Raw genomic sequence first — 24,467 nt, 5'->3', positions numbered from 1 at the left:
GGCCAAGAAGAAGACAGGTGAACTGTGCAGGAGATCAAGGGGGAACTCTGTCCAGCCCTTTCAGCTCCACAGAGTTACACACACACACACACACACACACACACACACACACACAATTGCCACTTAATTCTTAGCAGCAGCTGACGACCATCACGTTAATTTTTGATTCTTTTTAAAAAAAATTAAAATTTTTATTTATTTGAGAGTGACAGACAGAGAGAGAAAGAAGGAGAGAGAGACAGAGAGAGAGAGAGAGAGCGCGTGGGTGCGCCAGGGACTCCAGCCACTGCAAACAAACTCCAGACACATGGTGTGTTCTGGGGAATCGAGCCTCGAACCGGCGTCCTTAGGCTTTGCAGGCAAGTGCTTAACCGCTAAGCCACTTCTCCAGCCCGAATTTTTTATTCTTATTGTCAGGACCTAAGACACTCCACCACCTGTCACATCTGCATTTTTTTTTTTTTTTTGCCCTAAGGCAACATGGCTCCCTGTCTGAAACTTCCAGGAATCCACTCAGTGATAAGTAATGTCCCAGATACACTGCTTCAGTCTTTGTCTTGGTTTCCTAAAATATAGCCCTTCCCTCCTCAGGAGCCAGCCCTAGCTCCCTAGTACCCAAAGATCAAAAGGCAACTGTCTATCCACCCACCCACCCAAAGCTGACGTCACTAGTGGTGCAACATTTCACGCGCTCTTTTCTTCACCTCCTACGACGCAGACACCCCCCCAGGGTTTCTCTCCCCAGGAACGCCTTTCTTCCGCCTCTTTTTTGAGGCAGCACATACTTTCCAGCTAATTCCATGGCCATTCATTCGTTTATTCCCTCACCCCTTCTCACGGAACCGCATCTTGTTCACAGAAGCAATGGAAATAAGGAAAAATACTTGACTGCTCTCTGGGCAGGTGTGGGTCACCGTGTGGCATCTCTCTGGTTGATGAGCTGTACCTGAGAGGACTAGTCCTTCTCGAACAGAACAGTAAGGACATCTAGATAAGGCTCTTTGCATCTGAGATCCCTCATCCTTTTTCTTTCTTGGGATGCAGACATGAGGCCTGGAGACACAGCAGCCTTCTTTTCTAAATCTCAGGCCAAAGACCTACAGGCTAAAGCTCACAGAGTGGGAAGACACAGTCTAGATCCCCAGTGATACAACTGAGGTGTCGTCTCACCCACCTCATTGCTGTCTGACACAAAACGTGCCAGCTGGATAAATCACAGGTCTTCAGGATTTCTGAATCAACGCTGTGGAGTGTGCCCACCTCCAGACATTATCCCTCCCCGTTAATGGGTCAGTTCAAAGGCTACTCCCTCCACGAGGGCCTCTGCAACCCCCACGGAGTACAGTCACACCCTCACTTGTGTTTTCATAGCAGTTGCAGTTCTCAGTTATAGCACTTATTTAAATCCTGCTTGATTTGGCCTAACAAGTATTCCTGCAGGCTGCTCAAATTCCTAGAGGTCAGGACAGTCTCTATGCCACCAGCCTGTCCATGGACTTGATGCAACACTTAGCAGTGGGCTCAGGGATTCCCTCTCCCCGCCTCCCCACCATGCCTGGTGTGGTGCATCTCCTTGTGGCCATGGAGAAACTCCATTCCGGGGGGCTGGCACTCTGCTTGCAAGCTGTTTGGTCCTGGGTAAGTGAGCTATCCTCTCTCTGTGCCTGAGCGTCCTCATCTATAGAGAGTAGAGAACGAGAGTCCCTACATCACCAAGTTGTCATGAAGACAAAACAGTCTAATCAGAAGCACTGAGGATGGTGCCTAGCACATAAAAGTGCTAAGTGATTGTGAGCTCTTACTAGTGTCATGCACATAATAGTTGCTGAATGAATCAATAAAACAACATATAATTGCTTAAAAAATGAATAAAGAAATGAAGCCAGGGACTGGAGAGATGGCTTAGCGGTTAAGGCACTTACCTGTGAAGCCTAAGGACCCAGGTTCACTCCCCAGAACCCATGTAATACAGATGCACATGGTGGTGTACATATCTGGTGTTCGTTTGTGGTGGCTGGAGGCCCATTCTCCCTCTCTGTCTATTTCCTTCTCTCAGTCTCTCTCAAATGAATAACTAAATAAATTTGACAAAAAGAAAAGAAGTCCGGATGCATTCCTGTGTGGAGACCCCAGGGCAGTAGCTCTTGCTTTCTTTCATGCACCTGACCCTTTAACTTCTCATTATGACTTCTCCCCACAAGGGACAGGCCACCCCATGGTGGTGGTGCAAGCTGTGATGTCATTCTGGCTGCCAACATAGATTCTGGTTTTCACCCTGTGGCTTGGACAAACTTCTTCATCTCTCAGCTTCCTCACCCATGAACTGAGGGAAATAATAACAGTTCATGGGATAATGGTGAGGATTACATGATGAAGCATGTAGACCCTGGTGACATGTCTTGCACACTGCAATTGCGAGTGTAGCAAGTTGTCAAACACCATTATTATTATTATTATTAAAAATACAATGTCTCACCTAGCCTCATCGACATGCTCTGCACAAGACTCTTGGAATGGGACACCTTAGAGCCTGTCAAAAACTCTATTTGCATCTTAAAAATATGCTTTTTTCCTGGTGCATTCAATTTTTCCCTCTTTTAGATGAGAATTCACTGATTTACCCTAGAACCTGAATTTTCCCCTTACGTGCAGGTAGATCTGTAGCCTACATCAAGCCCACCTAGAAAACAAGTTCACAGGAGAACAACTAAGGAGTCGAGTGTTTAACAGCGATGATATTCCCACATATCACAGGCCCGGTGGTTGTCAGGGACACATTTTAATCTTACTCATAGATTTTTTTCCCCCCATCTTGGCCTTAAAAGAACACGTGTAGACAGCTTAATGCAACCTTTCCTTTAAACACAAATCTTTCTGTTAGTTCCAATTCAACCACTTGACCGCTCCATTAATCTATTTTTTTTTTTTTTTTTACTATTAAACATGCCATTTAACAAGAAATTATTCCACTTGGTCGTCATCCAAATGGTTTTTGACATTAGTGCCCTGAGCCTGAACTGTTTTAACTGGAGACCTCTTAATAGAAGTCATCTTTTGACTTAAGTCTTGAAGAGCTCTCTGGCTCTCACCCCCTTCACTCCCCATGGCATTAATTTCTGCTTTACCATGGAGGAACCAGCACGTGAGTGTGAGAGAGTGTGTTTTAAGAGGGCGATGGAAGGAAGTCTCAGCGACCTAAGAGATGATAGGGAGGGACTCGTGCCTCTCCTCAATCCGGCCAGCGTCACATCTGAGGAGTTGCCAACTTCCAAAGAGAATGTGCTCTTCTGAGAGGAGGTAGAAGAGAACGTGGGGGGGGGGGGCAGGCTAAAACACAGTGATCCTTAGAGCCCCAGCTGAGCTGAGGCCCTGCGAAAAGGGAGGGGTCACTATTCTTTAGCTCCTCCTCCCCGCCCCCAACAAAAGGCCACCTTGGAAGGCAGAGACCCCACTGGCTTTGAAGCCCATCAATCAGGTTTCAGAAGGCTGCGCAAATCACGGCTTGGCTTCCGCGTCAACTCCCCCCCCCCCCCCACCAGCCTGACAAGCCCTCCTCATCCTCTCCTCCTCCTCCTCCTCCTCCCGAGAGCTCTGCAGCTAGGAGGCCAAAGGGACGGTCCTGTGATGCTCCTCGCTTTCCAACTTTCCGCTCATCTTGATCTCCTGCAAAGCGTCAGGGGAAAAGGGCAAGTTTGCAAAGCCGAGGATCCCAAGTCCCGGGGAAGCCACAAAGAACCTCCCCACGCCAGCAAACATTAACCTCTTGAGGGGCACACTGGAGAGCTCCGCGGCGGCGGCGGCGGCGGCGGAGGCCCCTCCCTGCCCGAACTTGGGCACCGGGGCTGACCCAGGCGGGCTGCGAGAGGACGGGCCAGGCCGAGGAAAGCAGAGTCCCGGGGTGGTGGTGCGCACCCCCTCCCTCCTTTTCCTCGCAGCTGCCCCCCCCCCACACCCGCACCCCGAGCGCGCACCTGAGCCCGGGCGTGGGGACAGCGCCGCGCTCCGGCCCTGCGCGCGCCGCCTGCAAGCCACCGGGAGCGCCGCGAGCGAGCGAGCGAGCGAGGACCGGCAGCCTCAACCCACGGCGGCGTCATGCTTCCTGCCACCACGCTACGGCGAATCGTCACCGGGAGAGGGGAGCCGAGGGGAGAGCCAGCGGGGAGGGAAGGAGAGAGCGAGAGCGAGAGCGCCGGCGAGGACGGCCGCGCGCAGCCCCCCACCCACCCGGGCTGCCGACCCGCGCGCAGACCGGGGGCCCCGTCCCGGTGGCGTCCCCGCGGGACCTGCCCCGTGCGCCCAAAGCGCCGCAGTTTGACCAAGAAGCCGGGGGAACCGGCCACGAAATAAAGACAAATAAATAAATAAATAAAACACACTCGGGTCTACGTAACGCCCTGTCGAAAGCGGACGCCATATTTTTTTGTGGCTTATGTCGACATAGGGAAACGTAGACATGTTTTTCCTCCTCCTCCTTCTCGCTTTGACTCTCATTTACACAAACTTGTAATCAAAACTCTTCCATTAAAAAAAAAAAAAATCTCCACCACCTCCCCCTCTCCCTCTCTGTATCCGCCAATGTCTTCTCATCGGTCCAAAAAAAAAAAAAAATTCTGCCCCCACCACCCCTGGCGCGCGCACTCTTCCCCCCCCACAACATCTCCCAACCCGGCCAAGTCCCACGAACGACACATTTTGGGGATCCGTGGCGGCGGTGGGAAAGTTGGGCTGGAAAGTGGCCGGCACCCGGGCGCGGGGCTCGAGGCTGGCGGCAACCCCGGGCTGCGGCGCGGAGAGCGCCGGGGCGAAGTTTCTTACCTGCGCCGGGGCTGGGCAGCGCGGGGACCCGGGGCCGGGAACGCGGAGACGAGGCGCGGGCGTTCCAAAATGGAACTCTGCTGGCTCCCCCCACCCACTCCCCACTCCCCAGCCGGCGCCCGGCTCGGGCTCCGTGGGAAAGAGGTGGGGGGAAGCAGTCTGCCAGACAGACAGACAGACAGACAGACAGGCAGACAGGCAGGGGGAAAAAAAAATAAAATAAAGACCTCGTAAAGAGAGCGGTGGCTTAAAAAAATTTTTTTAAAAGAAAAAAAAATTAAAAGAAAAAGAAAATAAAAGGGGGGGAAATGTCTCGATCAGTAGGGAATCTACGCCAAAACCCACATGATCTGTAACGTCAGCATGCGTATTTGCATACGATACCACCACCCGAGCTGCCACCCGGGCTCGGGTTCCGCAGAAAGTTACAAAGTGAAATTGAGCCCCCTCCGCAGACGCCGGCCAAATGTCATTTTCAGGCGGGAGCTGCGGGTTTGGGGAGGGGGGGGGACTGGAGGCTAGCCTTCAAGGCTCTGGTAACTGGCCAAAGTGGGGGTGGTGTTGGTAGGAGTGGGCAGTAAATGAACTTAAAAGTCTGAATCCAGTAACGGACTCGGTGGAATTTTTGCGAGAAGAGGAGGGGTGGGGGGTGGGGGAGGCGCAAGCGACATCATTGAATATTAAGCACGACCCGACCCGGCGCGCCGGTTGGTGGTGGCCGAGCCCTCTCGGTGCAGTACCCATTTTCTTTATGAAAAGTTCAAGGTGTCACTGATGAGCTCAACAAACTGTTGATCCTGACCACGTGGAGTGACGGGCCGTGGGGCGTTCAGGCTAGCTCGGCGCCGACAGCACCCGGGACCCCCGCGGCCTGGGGGAGGCGCGTGGGGTCGAGCGCGGGTGGGTGAGGCTGCCACGCGCCCTGGGCGCTTGCCAGCACCTTCGCGCTCCGGAAAATAACAGCACATTTACAAACTATTATTATTACTATTATTAAAGCCAGACGCATTACTCCGGGAGTAGTAAGGTTAGGACTGTGAGGATGGGGGAGGGGGGAAGGGCCCCCCACTTATGTAACCACTTGCGCTTAGATGACTTGTTGGTGAGCTACTGGGATTTCCCCTGGCTCCAGGTCTGAGGCTGGTTTTTAAAGATCTTCAAACTTTTCCCCTCCAAGAATCCATAAACAAACAGACGCCCCGGGAGCAGACTGAAACTTGCGTGCCCCACAGTCACCAGGATTTTCGGAGAAACACACACACCCGTGCGTGCACACAGAAGTCCCGGCCAGTGAGCCGGGTCCCTTTGGGAACGGGGACCGTGGCGTCCCCGGGCTGGACGGGAGCTGTAGCCGCAGCCGCCTCCAGGCTCCACTCGGGCGCCCGAGAGCACGGGTGGGCGGAGATGCCCTTCGCTCAGGGCCTCGGAACAGTGAACTTGGCGCTGTGGCTGCCGCGCTCCTGAGACGGTGCTGGGGCCGGGATTCGGATGTGGGGGGGGGCGGGGGGGGGGCTCTTGGTAACCCCGCTCGTCAACCTGCTTGCGCTGCGCATGCCTGCCTCTGTGGACCCTAGTCGCTTCTGGGGTATGTGTGTGTATGGGTGGGGGGGCAGGTTTTGGGCGCTGTGAAATCTCCCCATGCAAGCGTGCTGTAGCGGACCTTGGGCGGGGAGGGGAGGGGGTGCAGACTGGGGTCTGGTTTTGACACCGAGCGAGGCGAGAAAACAAAGGGAGCCCGGGGCTGGAGACTGCGGATGGATTAGCAGGCTCCGCGCGTCGGGGCTGCCTGGCAGGCTCTGCGCTGGGGAATTAGAACGAACTCTAGCGGCCGTTTGCGACTTGGCTCCCGGCGCCAGGACTGCAACAGGTGGCGGTGTCCAGACGGGTGGCCCGGGGAGGTGACCTAGCCTGCAGCGGGGGAAGGCTGGTCTTGCGGGCTGACGGGCGGCCCGCAATCGCTGGGGACCTCGTAGGGCAATTTCGTTTCCTAGGCTGGAGACACGGGAGTAGTTAAAAGGTTTTTTTAAGGTCGCCTTCCAAGGGCTCCCTGGTCTTTGAAAACCTTTGACTCCTCGGGTATTTTTTTTCCCCCCAATTAAAATTTAAAGTAGGGGCTGGAGAAATGGCTTAGCAGTTAAGGCGCTTGCCTGCGAAACATAAGGACCCAGGTTCCATTCCCCAGGACCCACGTAAAGCAGATGCACAAGGGGGCGCATGCATCTGCAGTTAGTTTGCAGTGGTTGTAGATCCTGGTGAACCCATTCTCTCTCTCCCTTTCTCTGCCTCTTTCTCTAAAATACTTAAAATACCTTAAGTAAAAAATTAAAGCAGAGCACATTCAGTTGTTTTTTTACTGGTCTGTCCCTTTGGGGCGAGTTATTGTTGTTGCACGGCCATTTATTTGCTTGTACCAGGAGGGGGAAGGGGCCTCGGGTTCCCAAACAGAAGTGGCAAAAAGCACTGGGGTCTTAACCGGATTCTCTTAAGGACTTGGTGACTGTAATCCAAGATATACCTTTTTCAGACTTATTTGACATCTGTTATCTAAGAACCTAACGTACTTGCCATCAACATCAGAATTTAGAGGTGCTGCCCCCCCCCCAAGGATATGCCTGAGAATAGTCAAAGGAAAGAAAAAAATTTCCCACCAGTTCGATGCTTTCACGTGGCTTATCTTGTTATGCCTTCCAGGCCAGTCCACCAACACTCCCACCCCTTGAGAGTAGGTATACTTTTCAGGCTGTTTCCATGGAAATTGCCCAGATCTCGAGGAAGCTCGTCCTGTTCTGAGGCGACACTTCCTCTAGATGAGCCATGATGTTTTCTCTAAGTCAAGCTTTCCCGGTCTCCACCTCATTGCCACCTGCTTTGGGCTGGGTAACAGGGCTCTATAAGTGTGGGAAGGGCCAGGACCAGGGATGCCCAGGGGAAGCCAGGGGTCTGGTCTCCTGCCGCCCTGTGTATTTTCATGGCACCAGCATATCACAGACTCCCAAGGGGTGAAACCTGGTGTGCCACCGTGCCTTTTCTTTTAATTAAAAATATTTTATTTTTATTTATTTATTTGAGAGTGCGAAACATGGAGACGGGGGGGGGGGAGGGAGACAGAGGAGAGAATGGGCACATCAGGGCCTCCAGCCCCTGCAAACAAACTCCATATGCATGTGTCACCTTGTGTATCTGGCTTATGTGGGTCCTGGGGAATCGAGCTGAGGTCCTTTGGCTTTGCAGGCGAGTGCCTTGGCCACTAAACAATTTCTCCAGCCCCTCTTTTTTTTTTAAATTATATATATATAATACCAGGTTACACACTATTGTCCCCTCACCCTAGCTCCCATTACCCTGTGGGTCATCCTCAGTGAGGCTATGGTAGTCACTGTGAAGTCATGAAGGCCCCAGTCAGTCTCTATGGGATAGCCAGAACCAGTGCCTCAGGATATTCCTACCCACTTGCCAGTGTTTTCCAAATTTAGCATGCACTGAACTTTCCTCATTAAATAAAAACCAGGGGCTGGAGGGATGGCTTAGCGGTTAAGGCACTTGCCTGCAAAGCCAAAGAACCCAGGTTCGATTCCCCAGGACCCACGTTAGCCAGTTGCACAAGGGGGTGCAAGAGTCTGGAGTTCGTTTACAGTGGCTGGAAGCCCTGGCGCATCCATTCTCTCCCCCTACCCTCTCTCTCAATCTCTCTCCTTCTTTCTCTGATAAGTAAATAAATATTTAAAAAGTTTAAAAGTAATAGTAAAATCCAGCAAAGATTAAAATGAGGGTGATTTTTGTGATAAGTGTTATAATGCCATTGGGTTTATATGTGGGCTTCGAGAGCTTTGGAATCAGTACTGTAAGGGTCATGTCTACTCAGTGCTCTGCACATTTACGCTAGCGGCTACTTAATTTCTGCAACAACCTTATTAGGTAACCATTCTCAAATATTTTGTCTCATATTCTCTCTAATTTTTTAAAAAAATTATTGAGGACTCTGGACAACTTTTGTTTTTATAGATTATACATATGTACTGACAGTTAACACACTAGACATTAATTTTAAAATATCTTATTCAGGGGCTGGAGACATGACTCAACAGTTAATGACACTTGTTTGCAGAGCTGCTGGTCTGGATTCCGCAGTACCCATGTAAAGTCAGAGGCACAAAGTGGCACTTGTGTCTAGAGTTCGTTTGCAGTGGCAAACAGCACCGGGATGCCCATACTTTCTCCCTCCCTTTCTCTGTCTCTCTCATATAAATAAATAACATTAAAAATATCACCAGGCATGTTGGCACATGCCTTTAACCCCGGCAGTCAGGAAGCAGAGGTAAGAGGATCGCTGAGACTTCAAGGCCAGCCTGAGACTACAGAGTGAGTTCCAGGTCAGCCTGGGCTAGAGCAAGAACCTACTTCAAAAAACAAAAAACAAAACAAAACAAAACCTTAGTAGTCCGTATTAGTCATAGAAAATGTTATAAATATATACTGACAATTAACATTAGAAGTTAATTTTAAAGAACTTTCTTAGCACATATTAATTATATAAAATAGGTTTTGTTGTGGCATTTTTCATGTATGTATATAATGTACTTTCATTGTATTCACCCCCATATTCTCTCCTCACCTATCCTATCCTGTTGGTCCCCTTTCTAGTCCCTAACAGTTCATCTTCTACTTTCATGTCTTTAAAAAAAGTCTTGGGGGCTGGAGAGATGGCTCAGTGGTTCAAGGTGCTTGCATACAAAGCCTTCTGGCCTGGGTTCAATCCCCCAGTACCCATGTAAAGCCAGATACACAAAGTGGTACATGCATCTGGAATTCATTTGCACTGGTAAGAGACCCTGGTATACCCATTCTCTCTCCCTCACAATCTTTCTCTCTGCTTGCAAATAAAGAAATAAAATTATTTTAGAAGTTTCTGAGTCTGGCTTATTTCTTTTAACTTTCTATTTTCCCAAATTACCAAAAAATGGAAACAAGAATTGCCAAACATCTTTTCCATCTGGAGTCAGAACAATGTGGCCCCTGGAAACCTCCATTGCACACAGTGAGAGAATAAGAGTGCAAAGGGCAAGCAACATCTTAGCCTCTCATAAAAATAATTTTGACCTTGAGAACTTCAGGGAAGGGTCTTGGGGACTTCCAGAGTCTCTGTACCACATTCTGAGAATGACTGTTATATATGTATCCCCATTTTACAGATGAGAAGGCTCAAAGATGTGTAATAATTTGCCTAAAGCAGTAGAAGCTGGGCTTTATGAATGGCTGATTAGAGGCCAGAGCCAGAACCCTTAATCATTGCCTAGTCCCAGTGAGAGAAACCTCAGTGGTTCCCAAGACTATTTTTCTTAAGAGCAAATCTTTGCCAAGCTGTAGTGGGCTCCAGGCATGGCACTAAGCCTTCATATACACTACCTTACAAAATGCTTAGAAACTCCAGCCTTGCAAAGGTTATTTTTCCTACTTTATAGACAGTAAGGCTGAAGTTCAGGGAGATGAAGAGCCTTCTCCAAAGCCACACAGACAAGTTGGCTGGTACTAAACTCTGGATTCCAACCTTTGTCTGGTGGCTTTCAGAAGGAAGAAAGACCATTGTGGTGTTAACCAGATGACCCTGGGAAGACACAGCAACTTCCACTTTATAATTTGTTGAGAACCTGACTTGATTAGTAAGCCTTAAAACTTCAGAAGTGGCAGGAGAGGTTAAATTAAATTCATAGTATTAAGCTGGAGAAGCCCTTAATCTAATGATGGCACAGCCATATGGGTTTGGAAGCCCAGAGGCATGGGGCAGCAGTAAAATTTTGGAATGGAGAGATGAATTGCAGGGTCAGCCTTTCCAGCTGTCTGACCCCTGCATGTGCATACTTGATGATATATTTTTTAAAATATTTTTATTTATTTATCAATACAGGCAGAGAGAGAGAGAGAGAGAGAGAGAAAGAGAAAGAGAGAGAGAGAGAGAGAGAGAGAGGGAGGGAGGGAGGGAGAGAGAGAAAGACAGAGAGAAAGAGAGAGAGAAAGAATGGGCATACCAGGGCCTCCAGCCACTGTGAACGAACTCCAGACATGTGTGCCCCCTTGTGCATCTGGCTAGCGTGGGTCCTGGGGAATCAAGCCTTGAACAGGGGTCCTTAGGCTTCAAAGGCAAGCGCTTAACCACTAAGCCATCTCTCCAGCCCTTGATTTTTAAGTAAATGGAAAAGGAAAGACAGAACACAGAGAACAGAGCAAGAGCAAGAAAGCAACCGTGCACAACCCTCCCAGGTATTGGTTATGATCTGGATGTATCTTCTTCCATACATTGCCCTTGTTAATGTTTCCCACCATAAAACTCTTGAAAGAAGTGGGAACTCCCAAACTCTCAGTTTGCTAACTGTTATATATAGCAGCTACCTCTACAAGACTTATGACAATACATGGCTAGTCTAGTTAAGGGACATCCAGCAGGGCTTCGAAATGTTCGTATTGCTTTGCCGGACACTATGAGTGGGAGGAAAAGGAAATATGCTAGAGAGATTTTTTTTTTCCCTCTCTCACTACTGTATCTCCTGCCCCCATAGTTTGATATCAAATGACCCTGGGCCTTGATAGGAAATGCACAGTGTTGGTAGGATTGGAGCTTTAGTAAACTTCCTGAACTGGGGAAAACCAGAGCTTATGTACTTGACGTCACTGGCCCGCACCAATCCGACAGGGCAGGCAGAGTTGGTCCTCTTACGTCCGTGTGTTACACAGGAGGTTATTGGAGACGATAAAGGTAATAATAGTAATTAGTTCAAGCTCACAGACTAAATTCGGGGCTGTGAGTAAGTCTAAGCCTTGTGACTGCCAGGCCAGTGCTATTTCTATGTCCCTTCTTTGTCATTGGCTTTGTGTGTGCTTGTGTGCGTGGGCAAGGACATGCGTCTATGTGGACGCGTGCATGGGTGGTGGAGGCCAGAGGACAACCTTGAATGTTGTTCCTCAGGAATTTCATCTTTTTTTTTTTTTTTTTTTTTTGGTTGTTTGTTTTCAACAGAGTCTCTTTGGCCCGGTCTCACCAAGTGTTATGACACACGTGAGCTTTGGGGAATTGAACTCAGGCTCTAATGCTTGCAAAGCAGGCATTTTGTTGACTGAGTTATCTCCTCAACTCTTTTTTACTTTTTTCTTTTGGAAACAGAGCCTTAGCATGTAGCTCAGGCTGGCTGGCCTTCAAGTCTCTCCATCCTTTCCCTTTCCTAAACGTTTGAACTACAGTCTTAGGTCACCCTGCCTAATTAACCATTTAGTTCTGTACTGAACATATCCCTTATCAGATATTTCACTTTTTTCTTTTTTGGTATAGCTTGGGAGTACTATTACTATCTGCCAAGGAAAACTTCCCATTCTGTACTTTTTTATTTGCACTTATTCATTCAGTCACTCGTTTGTCCCCTCCCACTAGAATGGAAGGCTCATGCAGGCAGGAACTTTATTTAGTTCTGGGTAAGTTTCCTCAGGTTTCAACCTGCCTGACATGTCACAGGTGCACAAGTTAGTGCTGAGTAAGTGAATGATGAATGAATGAATGAGGTACATCTCTTGTCATGACTCAACCAAAAGCATGGAACCAATGCTGCGTGAAAGCATGCACCTTAGGCGGCAGGAGCAAGGAGCGCCCCACCAAGCCCTGAGGCAGGCAGATGGGTCTCCACTCTGCCTTGAAAGCAGGGGCCACACCAGCTGGCTTCTTCAGAAAAGTTTTCATGAGCGTCTCAGGAGGCCTGGCGTCGGGCTGTCCCTCTTTATTCTTGTAAAGACCTGGAGGGTGGGTGTAGGGATGACTTAGCAGTGAAGGCACTTGTCTGCGAAGCCCGAGGACCCAGGTTCAATTTCCCAGCACCCACGTAAGACAGATCATATGGTGGTGCATCATCTGGCGTTTGTTTGCAGGGGCTAGAGGCCCTAGCATGCCCATTCTCTCTCTCAAATAAAAAAAAAGTAGAATATATATTTAAAATATTTTATTTTGCTTATTTATTTGACAGAGAAAGGGGGAGAGACAGAGAGAGACAGAGACAGAGAGAGACAGAGAGAGAGAGACAGAGAGAGAATGGGCATGTCAGGGCCTCCAGCCACTGCAAACGAACTCCAGATGTGTGCACTCCTTGTGCATCTGGCTAACGCAGGTCTTGGGGAATTGAACCTGGGTGTGGTGGCATTTGGGAGGCGGAGATAGGAGGATCACTGTGAGTTCGAGGCCACCTGGAGACTACATAGTGAATTCCAGGTCAGCCTAGGCTATAGTGAGATCCTACCTTGGAAAACAAACAAACATTTATATGCCTTATTTCTTTTGAGATAAGGTTTCATTCTATTGAGGCCCAGGCTGGCCTCAGATTTACTGTGCAGACCAAGCTGGCCTCGGGTTCATGATCCCCAAACCTAAACTCCTCAAGTGCTAGCGTTGCAGGTGTGTGTTCCCTGTATCTGGCTTAAATGCTTATTTTACAATCACTAGAGTAGTTTTTGCAATTGCTAATCTATGGCCAAGAAGAATCGTTAAGGCCACAGGTCATCACAGCCATTCAAGGACCCAGGCCTACCTGGAATGGTGGCACACGCCTTTAATCTCAGTACTTGGGAGACAGAGGTAAGAGGATCGTTGTGAGTTCAAGGCCAGCTTGATATTATTCAGCATGGGTTAGAGGGAGACCCTGCCTCAAAAAAACAAAAACAAATAAACAAACAAAAAAACCCCAACCAAACAAAAAGAGCCAGACTGACAAAGCAATTAAAGGATTCATAAAACTTTGCCAGTTGTAGGGCAAGGGGGAAAAGATCTTTTATAGACAAATGTTTATCCAGGAAGTTACATATATTACTTTCGCTTACAGTTCATTGGTCAGGACTAATAGAAAAGCCAACCTTGAGCTGGAGGAATGGCTTAGTGGTTAAGGCATTTGCCTGCAAAGCCAAAGGACCCAAGTTCAATTCCCCAGGACCCATGTAAGTCAGATGTACAAGGGGCCACATGTGTTTGGAGTTCGTTTGCAGTGGCTGGAGGCACTGGTGTGCCCATTCTCTCTTTCTCTCTCTTTCTCTGTCAAATAAATATATTTTTTTTAAAAAAAGCCAACCTTGACAAGTGTTTGTGGAACTGTTATGTGCCTGGAAATGGGGACAGATTTTAATATTCGTGTGAATGATAGCACTATGAAGATACTAGATCATAATTGTTGATTTTACATGCATCTTATCATGGGATCATCACAATCTTCTGTATTTTACCTTATCTTGATTTTGTAGGTATGGTAACACATTTCTTAGCTTAGGACCCAGTTCAATATCACCTAACTGTTAAATGAGGTAGCTGGATTTAAATCCATGTGGTCCCAGGGCATGAACTCCTAAAATATTGTCCTCAACAAGCATTGGATTTAATTGGTCCCATAGTACTGAGAGTAAAGAAGGTGCTTCTTTAATTAATTAATTAATTTAATTTAATCACATTTAATCTCACAGCCTTCTGAGTAGGTTTATCTTTCTTTGCAGCATAGCTTCCTCACACTGTGGAGGAAGAAACTGAGGCACATAGCAGTTTAAGAGTTATCCACGTTGGGCTGGAGAGATGGCTTAGCGGTTAAGCGCTTGCCTGTGAAGCCTAAGGACCCCGGTTCGAGGCTCGCTTCCCCAGGTCCCACGTTAGCCAGATGCACAAGGGGGCGCACGCGTCTGGAGTTCGTTTGCAGAGGCTGGAAGCCCTGGCGCGCCCATTCTCTCTCTCTCCCTCTATCTGTCTTTCTCTCTGTGTCTGTCGCTCTCAAATAAATAAATAAAAAATTAAAAAAAAACTAAAAAAAAAATAAAAAATTAAAAAAAAGAATTATCCATGTGCCATTCAGTTGTACTTACAAGCAGGATGTAATCTCAAGTTTGATTAACTGGAAACCCTTTCCGCTTCATATTGCACCTGCTTCCCACAGATTGATTCATTTGGATACCACTGTCACAATTATTTTTTGTTTGTTTTTCGAGGTAGGGTCTCACTCTAGCTCAGGCTGTCCTGGAATTCACTATGTAGTCTCTGGGTGGCCCAAGTGCTGGGATTAAAGGCGTGTGCCACCACATCTGGCTCACAATTTTCTTTTTAAATCCCAGCAGAGGATCTACTGATTCTGGTGTTAAATATTTATTTTGTTTTTCTAGGTAGGGGTCTCACTCTATCCCAGGCTGGCCTGGAACTCGCTATATAGTCTCATGGTGCCCTGAAACTCACTGTGATCATTCTGCCTCTGCCTTCCAAGTGCTGGGATTAAAGTATGCACCACTACGTCCAGCTTAAATATTTTTTTTAATTTTATTTATTTATTTATTTATTTGAGAGTGACAGACACATAGAGAAAGACAGATAGAGGGAGAGAGAGAAAGAATGGGCACACCAGGGCTTCCAGCCTCTGCAAACGAACTCCAGACGTGTGCGCCCCCTTGTGCATCTGGCTAACGTGGGACCTGGGGAACCCAGCCTCGAACCGGAGTCCTTAGGCTTCACAGGCAAGCGGTTAACCACTAAGCCATCTCTCCAGCCCCCAGCTTAAATATTTTAAAAGAATATTTATTTATTTATTAGCCACTGAAAATGAAATCCAGATGCATGTGCACTTTGTGCAGCTGTCTTACATGGGTCCTGGGGAATTCAACCTGAGTTGTTAGGCTTTGCAGGCAAGCACCTTGACCACTGAGCCAACTCTCAGCCCAGTATTAAATGTTTAATTTGCACTGATTCCCAACTAAAAATATAAATGCAAATATTTAGTAATAATTAAAAAGAAGCATTTTATCATAATAGAAATAAGAAAATACAATACTGTTTGTAGTAAATGTGCACAGGAAGGAATACCCATAATCCATGGAAACAAATAGTACTAACACTGCTCTTGTGCCCTCTTCCTAACACGAGTGGAGGGAGCCCATGAGAGTTTCTCCTTCTAAGGACACAAATTCAGACAGTCCACTTCCATGACCTCATTTCATCCGAACTTTATCCCAAAGATGATCGTCAAGTATCTTCACACAGACACATAGGGCTCCAGCATATGAATTTAGAGGGTACAACATATGATTTTTGAGAGAGAAAAATAAACATTCAGTCCATGATACTTCCACCCCTGATTCCTCAAAATACATTCTTTTCATCAACAAAATTCACCCAACCTATCCCAAAGATCTGAACTCATTCCTGTATCAACTCTCAAGCCTCATCTGAATCTCATGTGGGTGAGTGTTAAGTCTTGAATAGGAAATGTCCCCTGCAGACTCATATGGATTCCCAGCCAGTGGGGATGTTTGGAGAAGCTGTAAAACTCTTTAGATATTGGTGGGGGGGGGGGGAGCTAGCTAGACCAATATAACGCACCGGGAGTAGAACTTTGGGGGTTACGTGCTTGTGCACAGCTGGTCTTGTTCTCTGCTCTCCTGATCTGCTGAGATGTAAGGAAGCTGTGGTGCAACCACGATGGGCTGCACCCTCTAGAGCAAGGTCAACTTCTCTTTTAAGTTGATTCTGTCAGATATTTTGTCACTGTGATGAGAAAATATAAGCCATCCAGTTTATTGTTTATCGTGAGGCCAAGTTTCTCTGTGTGAACTTCTGAAACCAGAAAAATAAATACGCTCTTTCCAAATACACCAGTGGGCAGGCATGGGCTAGACAGACCTCTTCCACAGGGGCGGACTCAGAAGGGAACAGAGATGGTAGAGCCCAAGCCAGTCCGAAACCTAGTAATGAATCCAAATTCAATTAGCTCTTCAGGCACAAGAACAATTATTTTTGCATGTTCTTCCCTTCAGGGTTGCTGAGGTGGCAGCATTTATCCCTACAGTTTTAGAAATTAATGCTGCCAGCTGGGTGTGGTGGCGCACGCCTTTAATCCCAGCACTTGGGAGGCAGAGGTAGGAGGATGGCCGAGAGTTCGAGGCCACCCTGAGACTACCTGGTGAATTCCAGGTCAGCCTGAGCTAGAGTTAAAAAGAAAGAAAGAAAGAAAGAAAGAAAGAAAGAAAGAAAGAAAGAAAGAAAGAAAGAAAGAAAGAAAGAAGAAAGAAAAGAAATGGAAAGGAAAAAAAGAAAGAAAGAAAGAAATGAATGCTGCTCTTTACTCTATAGCTCCACTGGGCAGTCCTTTCCCCCAGGCCCCAGCTTTGGGTCATATGAGTTGTTGCAGCCAAAGCCATGGCCCTGGTGACTCTTAAATCAAGTTGAGGTGATGATTTTCCTTTTCTTGAAGAATAGTGTTTATTCATAGCTGGGCATCTATCATTTCAGCATATGAGATTCAAGTTGAATAGATGCTTTTATTTTGTGATGTCACCCTCCCCTTAACTTCCAGCTGGAATTGTTTTTGCTTCTATAATCCCATGGACTCTTTATTGGTAGTCCAACCATACCATTCTCTTTAGAATCCAAATTCTCCTTTTTTTCTTATATGGGGAGTATGAAAGTTTTCTAAACCATCCTTTATGTTCAGCAATCTCTTCTTCAATTCACCCCTCTTCTTTCATATCTTCCAGTGAAAAGTCTGAAAGAGCAGAGCTCCTTGAATGCTTTTCCTAGGAAAATCTCCTCAGCCAAACATCTGATTTCACTATGTTACATAAAACACAAGTTTTTGGCCACTTTATAGCAAGGATCATTTTTCCTCCAGTTTTTTTAAAATAACTTTTTGAAATATTTAATTATTTATTTATGAGAGAGATGAAGGAGAGAGAGGGAGAGAGAATGGGCCCATCAGGGCCTCCAACCACTGCAAATGAACTCCAGATGTATGTACCACCTTGTGCATCTAGCTTTATGTAGGTACTGGGGAATTGAACTCGGGTCCTTAGGCTTTGCAGGCAGGCACCTTAACCACTGAGCAATCTCTCCAGCCCTCCTCCAATTTTTTTTTTTTTTTTTTTTTTTGCTTTTCAAGGTAGGGTCTCTCTCTAGCCTGGCTGACCTGGAATTCACTATGTATTCTCAGGGTGGCCTTGAACTCATGGTGATCCTCCTACCTCTGCCTCCCAAGTGCTGGGATTAAAGGTGTGCACCACCATGGCCAGCTCCTCCTTCAGTTTTTAATAACACAATGCCTCACTGCCTCTGTGGGAGATTCCACTAAATGGCCTTTGCCATTCCTGAATCTACCAATATTCTATGCATTATTGTTTATACATTACCTAAGAAGGTGGCATGTTCTTTTCATCTCTCTTTTCTTTCTGAGCAGGTCTCAAGAATTGTCCTTTACATCAACTTTTGTAGAACACACCTCAAAACCTCTTCACCTCTCCACATTGTCCAGCTCCAAAACTGCCTGCATATGTTTAGGTATTTGTTATAACAGTAACCCATTCTGAATGTCAAATCTGTTTTAATCAACTCACAACAAAGACAGTGTAGTCACTGGGTGGCTTTATCATCAGGCTTATTTTATGACAAGTATGGAATCTGAGATCAATACATTGGCAAGGTAGATTTCATTTTGAGGCTTTTTTTTTTCCTCTTGGCTTGTTATCATCTACTAATGTGCTCACATGCCCTTGGTGTGTGTGTGTGTGTGTATGTGTGTGTGTGTGTGTGTGTGTAAGACAGTGAAAGAGAGAGACAGAGAGAGAGAGAGAGAGAGAGAGAGAGAGAGAGAGAGAGAGAGAGAGAGAGAGAAAATCTGGAGAGAAGATCTCTGTCTCTCCTTATAAGATCATTAATCCCACCACGAAGGCCTGACTCTCATATCTTCATCTTACCCTAATTACCTCCTGTATTAGTCAGGGTTCTCTAGGAGAATAGAACTGATAGAATGAATTGTATTACAAAGGGAATTTATTGGATTAGTTTATGTCAGTTAAACAATAGCATTCTGTAGGCTTGAGAGTCAAGGGGCTCATAGCTGCTCAGTCCACATGTCTCAGCAGTCCCATTCCAGCACTGAAGGCTTAGAGACCTCCTGGAGAGCCATTGGTCTTCGGTCCATGCAAGAAGGTTGAAGAAATTTGGCTCCAATGGTGAGGAAAGATACATGCATGCACAATATGGGCACTCACCAGCAAGCAGCACTGACAGCCAGGTGAGAGCAAGGGATTTATTTCAAGCTTGCAGATCCAAGGGGAATGGCTGGAAAAGCTACTTCCATACATCCAAGCAAAAAGAAAACAACCAAATAGTCAGCAATAAATAAATAAATAAATAAATAAATAAAATACAAAAATAAAAATAAAGAAACAGGTAGAAAACCAGGGACAACAGCAGAGACCCAGGCTGAGCTCAGACTTTTCTGCATACTTTTTGCTGAAATTCAGATCTACCTCCAACACACTTTAGGGCTGGACCCCAGGATCCATTCCCCTGCCAGCAACACCTCCTCCAGCTGGGCAACTGGAGGCAAGCTTTAATAAAGCACCTGAGTCTATTGGAGGACAAGAAATTCAAACTCCCACACTTCCCAAAGGCAACATCTCCCAGTATCAACACAACAGGCTCAAGATTTCAGGTCATAACATGAATCTATGACCCCCTCCTTCAGCTTGGCTATGATCACTAATAATGATGTTTTGGGACCCATATGTCCTCTTTATTTTATTTGCCAACTTGTTTTAAGCTGGGAAGAGAAATGGATACTTCTCATTCTGGGGTAGGGAGAGTCCCTTTAGAGACTCCCAACAGAGGACATAAGTTCTTGTGAGGTTAATACCCGTGGCAAGATAACCCTCGTGGAAATGTTTACTGATAGTCTTGACTTCACATGATTTCCTTCTACACCCCAGCCTTCCCTGCCCCCATCTAAGCAGAGAACTAAGGGAAGGAATGGGGCAAATGTTGCATTCCAGAGCAAATTCTTGGTGCTTTAACTCTAAAAACGTGGGTCTTTAGGGGTCTGGAAAGCATGGTAGCCAATGTGTGTGTGTCGAGGGGGAAGAGATGTACATTGGTTACTTCCTGCTGTGAACAAATGCCTGACCAGAAGCAGCTCAGAGCAGGCGATGGATGATCTTGGTTTACAATTTCAGAGGGCAAATGTGTGGAGTAGGAAGCCAGTGTTCACACCGCCAGTGTTCACACCGCCAGTGGTCACACCACCAGGCAGAAGGCAGAGAATAAACAAGTGGGGCTGGACCATAAAACCTTAAGGACTGTCTTTCTCCTTCCCGGGTGACCTGGTTCCACAACCTTCCCAAACAGTGCCTCCAACTGGGGCACATGAGCTTATGGGGGACACTACATTTAAACCACAACCAACGCTAAGTATGGGATGATCCTAATTGCCTAAGGTTGTGCAAGAGGCACAGCAGAGGCTCCGCAAGGATGTCTGCGTCCCAATCCCTGGAATCAATAAGCGTGCTACACCTGTTACTTGGCAGGTTTGATTACCCTACTGACTTGGAGATGAGGGCAGTATCCTGGAATATTGGGGTGAGTTGATGTAGGCACAAACCTCTTCAAGGGAGGTCTAGGATCAGAGTCTGGTCACGGACAGTAAGTTTTAGAGTGAACAAACGAAAAAGTTCCCATCACTGCCAGTGTGGAGGCCTTCGGTTCAAGGGAAGAAGAGAGCTGGAGAGAATTACTGTTGTCTTGTTATTTCCTCTGGATTGTAACATTCCTTCTTGGAGTAAGGAGGGAGACTTACAAGACACAGAAAGCTCAGGAACCTTACAAGGCTCACAAGCTTCTTGCTGAGTTCATTTACTTCTTCTTTTTCCTTTTCTTTTTCTTTTTTTCAAGGCAGTGTTCCTCTCTAGCTCAGGCTGACCTGGAACTTATTATGTAGTCTCAGGGTAGCCTCCAATTCATAGTGATCTTCCTACCTCTGTCTCCCAAGTGCTAGGATTAAAGGCATGCGCCACCATGTCCAGCTACTTTTTTTTCTAAGTTTTAAAAAAACTTTATTTATTTACTTGTAAGCACAAAGAGAGAGAGAGAGAGAAGAGAGACAGACAGAGAAAGAATGGGCATTCCAGGCCCTCTGGCCCCACAGCAAACAAACTCCAGACACATGTGCCCCTTGTGCATCTGGCTTATGTGGGTCCTGGGGAATCGAATCTGGGTTCTTTGGCTTCGCACAGAAATCCCTTAACCACTAAGCCATTGCTCCAGCCCCTCATTTACTTCTAAAACCAGTAAACAATGGCTGGAGGAGAGGAAGCTCTTCAGTGGAGCTGCCTGCAAGTTGAGGTGGGGACTCCAGGGATGCAGTTTTCATGAATCATCACCCATTCTAGGCTGGGATTTTCAGTAATGCAGCTGCCTTGGAGTCACCCACGTTTCTTTTTTTTAAATTTTTTTGTTCATTTTTATTTATTTATTTGAGAATGGCAGTTTGAGAGGGGGGGGGAGGGAGAGGGAGAGGGAGGGAGGGAGGGAGGGAGGGAGAGGGAGAGAGAATGGGTGCACCAGGGCTTCCAGCCACTGCAAACGAACTCCAGACACGTGTGCCCCCTTGTGCATCTGGCTAATGTGGGTCCTGGAGAATCGAGCCTCGAACTGGGGTCCCTAGGCTTCACAGGCAAGGGCGCTTAACCGCTAAGCCATCTCTCCAGCCCGTCACCCACGTTTCTTTAAGTAACCTCTCACCTATGATCCCTGAGTGATCCCAATACATTCATTGGTTCACAAAGCTAGACTTGGGTGGACTAGTTTCTTGTGTCTATCCTTAGTGTTCTGTCAGGGGTAAATAGACATTTGTTCATGTCGCCACACATCACTCACATTATTGCTGTCTGGATGAACATGATGACATGGGGTCAAAGGTCGGAGGACCTGTGCCACACATGGGTAGGGTTTTGAGGGTGGCTAGCAAGTCCCCAGAGGAAAGGTGGCCGGTTGCTTCCTGTGGCAGTTAGGCAGAGCCCTGTGCTTAATCCCATTCAATCCTATTCTAGAAAGTGATCCAGTTCTAGAAAGTGACCTTACCTCCCTTCATCAGGACAGACACAGGGTCTATTTACCATCTCGAGCCTGGACAGTGTCATGAATGCTTTGATCAATAGTGGGCCATAAATAATTCTATGTGATTCCTGAGGTTAAGTTTTAAAAAAAAGGAAGGGATAAAACAACTGTTGCAGTCTGGTTCGCATTGCTGGTAGAAATCACCCAACCAAGAGTAGCTTCTGGGAAAAAGATTTATTTTGGCTTACAGGCTCGAGGGGAAGCTCCACGATGGCAGGGGAAAATGATGGCATGAGCAGAGGGTGGACATCACCCCCTAGCCAACATAAGATGGACCACAGCAACAGTAGGGTGTGCCAAACACTGGCATGGAGAAACTGGCTATAAAGCCCATAAGCCCCCCCCAACAATACACTCCCTCCAGGAGGCGTTAATTCCCAAATATCTATCAGCTGGGGAGCTAGCATTCAGAACACCTATGTTTATTGGGGACACCTGAATCAAGCCACCACAACAATGTAGCTTTTAACTTGTCTGTGGAGAGGGTTGGGTTTTGGAGGCTTGAGCCTCTGTGTAAGAAGTCTGATATCCCTGGAGGCTGCCCTGCTGGGAGATCATCTCTACACACAAGGTGCGGCTCCAAACAAGTGAACTAGTCAGAAGTCCCAGTTGAGATTCTATCCTGCCAGACATGGGTGTGATGCAGCCTTCGGAAGATGTCAGCTTCCTTCAACTGTTGAGTCAGCCCTGGGTGCTGGGTCTCAACAGCTGATGCTCAGGACTTTTTGGAGCAGAGACAAGTTATCCTGACCCCACCCTTCCACTGTATCCTGTTTGAATTCCTCAGCCACAGAAACCTGGTTGGTTTCTTGTCTGGATTGAGAGATGACCAGGGCTAGTGAAACGTACCTCTGTGTTTCTGGGAATATTTTCAGAGAAGATTCACATGTATAACATGGACTGGGGGAGGGGACACATGTCTTGAATGTGGGCAACCCCTTCTAATGGACAGCCTGATAAAAACGGAAGACAACTGTGAGTGTTACAAGACCCTTTATCTATGAGTGTATGCATCAGTGCTGCCATCATTAGCTGACCTCAGACTCCAGCTTCTTGAGCCCTTCACTGTGGACTCAGTACTAGCTACTCTCAAGGTAGCTTCCAGACCTTTAGTGCTGGAGTAGGACTGCCAAGGCATTGGGATTTGGGGACTGGGCAGCTATTTGCATTACTCAGTCCCTGTGTGTTTGCCAGTACAACCAATCCCATTTTACAATACACACATTATAACGTGTTGGTTTTTCTAGAGGACTGTAATAGAGTGGACACAATATGTGGTTGTTTATGATCCTAAGTTTTGAGGCAATTTGTTACCAAGTAATAGAAATCAGGGAGCGACATAAGTTTTGAATAATTCTATGGTGTCAAGTAAGATTTGGGAGCAGAATAATGTCTCCCCACAAGGAGATTCCAACCCATGACAGCTATATGTGTTATTTTAAATGACAAAAAGGATTTTACAGGTGTGATTAAGGTTCTTGAGATGGGAGATTATCTTGAAATATTAGGACAAAATAATGTATATGTATGCCTATTTATAAGAGGGAGATAAAGAGTCAGAAGCAAATGAAAGTGTCAGTGGAAGCAAGAGGTCACACTAATGTAGGCACAACCATGGGCTTCAGGCAGCTTCTAGAAAGAAGAAAAGGCAAGAAATCAGCTGGTGTTTCCACAAAAGAGCAGCCCTGTCAGCACCTTGGCTATGGCCCCTGAGGCCCATTTCAGACTTCTGAACTCCAGAGCTGTAAGATCTTTGTGTTATTTTAAGCCACTAAGCTTGTGGTAATCTGCTACAGAAAATACAGCAAATGGATACAGATGGTGTGCATGTGGGGATTCTGGGTGCAAACAGACCTCACAGGTAGAGCCCGGGAGAAGGTATAGTGGCCTACCAGGACAAGTGACTGAGAGATAACGGAGTAGATCCTCAGAATGTAGTATGGGCAGATGATTCTGAGGATAAGGGGAAAATTGTACCTTTCTTCCATACTGATATACATTGATTCAAGCTCTACATAAGTTTTCCATAACTATACCTTTTCCTTGAGGAAAGAAGCAAGGTGTAAGAACTGAACGGCCTCTACCTTGTGGACAGAATGGGGGCACAAAATGCGAATGAGGCTGAATTAAGAAATTGCTAAAAGTCATAACTCTTGTAGCACATTGGAGCTATGGATGTTGATTCATATCTGATAGGCACTTAGCAAATATGTCCTTCCCAGAGTATTGGGTATAGCTTCCTGGGTGGTCACATTGAAACTCAGGTGCCAGAATCAGGTCTTATCTGTGTGGTATTGTGAGAAGTGATTGAGAGCAGCCAGGTATGATGGCACACACCTGTTATCCTAGAGCTCAGAAAGCTGAGGCAGAAGGATCCTGGAGTTCAGGGTCAGCATCAGCTACATTGTGAGTTCAAGGTTAGCCTGGGCAACATGAGATCCTGTCAAAATAGGAAAAGAAAGAAAAAAAGAAGAAAAGAATAGTAGCAGATAGAACTCCTATGTCCTCTCCACCCGTTTTCTCCTGATCTTATATAGCCATAGTATATAGGAAGTTGGTTCAATACTGGGGTAGCCTTGTTTGGATTCCATGATGGCTTTTTACATGTACTTATATATATATATATGATATTTAATGATTTTTATAGCTTAAAAATATTATTACTTTTTATGCACATATGTGTATGTACATATGTGTGTGGAAGCCAGAGAACAGCTTT

The 24,467-nt window shown here is 46.7% G+C and overlaps 1 protein-coding gene across 1 annotated transcript in view; it reads right to left on the bottom strand.

Annotated features, from left to right (window-relative positions):
• Positions 1-4,995, bottom strand: part of Zhx2 (zinc fingers and homeoboxes 2) — a 198,070-nt gene extending 193,075 nt beyond the window's left edge. Inside the window, exon 1 of the mRNA XM_004661362.2 lies at positions 4,816-4,995. The gene's annotated coding sequence lies outside the window, so the exon portion shown is untranslated. The remainder of the gene's footprint in view (positions 1-4,815) is intronic.
• Between the last annotated feature and the right edge of the window lie 19,472 nt (positions 4,996-24,467).

Source organism: Jaculus jaculus, chromosome 2 (genome assembly GCF_020740685.1).
Source record: "Jaculus jaculus isolate mJacJac1 chromosome 2, mJacJac1.mat.Y.cur, whole genome shotgun sequence".
Classification (NCBI taxonomy): domain Eukaryota; kingdom Metazoa; phylum Chordata; class Mammalia; order Rodentia; family Dipodidae; genus Jaculus; species Jaculus jaculus.
Note: the sequence above shows the minus strand (reverse complement) of the source record. Positions and strands in the feature narration are given on the sequence as shown.